At 34.0% G+C, this 962-nt stretch overlaps 1 protein-coding gene across 1 annotated transcript in view; it reads left to right on the forward strand.

The window, feature by feature from the left end:
* The window catches only part of LOC106875418 (collagen alpha-1(XII) chain), a 58,326-nt gene that overhangs the window by 7,847 nt on the left and 49,517 nt on the right, over positions 1 to 962 (forward strand). The window lies entirely within an intron of this gene.

A 962-nucleotide genomic window follows, 5' to 3' on the forward strand; every position in this document is an offset into this window, starting at 1 on the left:
GTGTGTGTAAGTCAGTAAATGATGGGGTTGTGTTAACCGCACGCGGAGAAATGATAGGAAAAGAAAAAATAATACTAATAAGGCAGAATGTTAAACTGAAAGCATATTTTAATATAAATGGGTGTAAGAAAGATTAAAAAGGTTTTCAAACCGGCTTTCATTGCATGGCGAACCTCATAATGGGCTTCTTTGAACTATCACTTTATGAGATATCACGCCAGAAATTTGGACACCTTTCCCACATCTACTTAGTAGAAAACTGGAAAAGATACCTAGATGATTGTTATATACACACACATACGTGTGTGTGTGTGTTACTTCATTAAACATCATGCAATTTCAAAGATGTTTAATTCAAATGAAGAGAAACGATAAAGTGCATGGTTTCGTTTGCTTGTTTTTATTTGTTATGTGGTAACATTTTACACTTCAATCTGCTCGGCATTTTGGCATTGCGGCAGTGTAGAGATTGGATTTCCTTGATTCAGGCCACCGGAATTGGCCCTTCAATCATAGCCAAGAGATTCGAACTGGTTTGATGGTAAGAAAGAAATCACACCGTTAGTATGTAGTAATACATCTCCTTTGTAGCACTGAGCTACAACTTTCTGTGACTATCATCATCAGCATCCATCTCAGAGTTCTTACTTTGTGTTCTTTAATTTAAGTAATTTGAACTTGTTCCTCTCTTTTTGATTGTTTTTGAATATGTCGCAACTAAGAGTATGTATGTTTGTTTCTGTATCTACAAGCGTGTATGTGTATGTTTACATATGTGTATACCTGTACATATTTCTGTGTGAATATGCGTGGCTTTGCATATGTGTATATATACATATGCCCATATATAGGTTTGTAATGGGCGTAAATGCATTTATCAGTATCAGAATCTGTGCATACATGAATACATGTGTGAGGGTATATATATATATATATATATATATATATATATATATATATAT

This window comes from Octopus bimaculoides, chromosome 4 (assembly GCF_001194135.2).
Source record: "Octopus bimaculoides isolate UCB-OBI-ISO-001 chromosome 4, ASM119413v2, whole genome shotgun sequence".
In the NCBI taxonomy this organism is placed as follows: domain Eukaryota; kingdom Metazoa; phylum Mollusca; class Cephalopoda; order Octopoda; family Octopodidae; genus Octopus; species Octopus bimaculoides.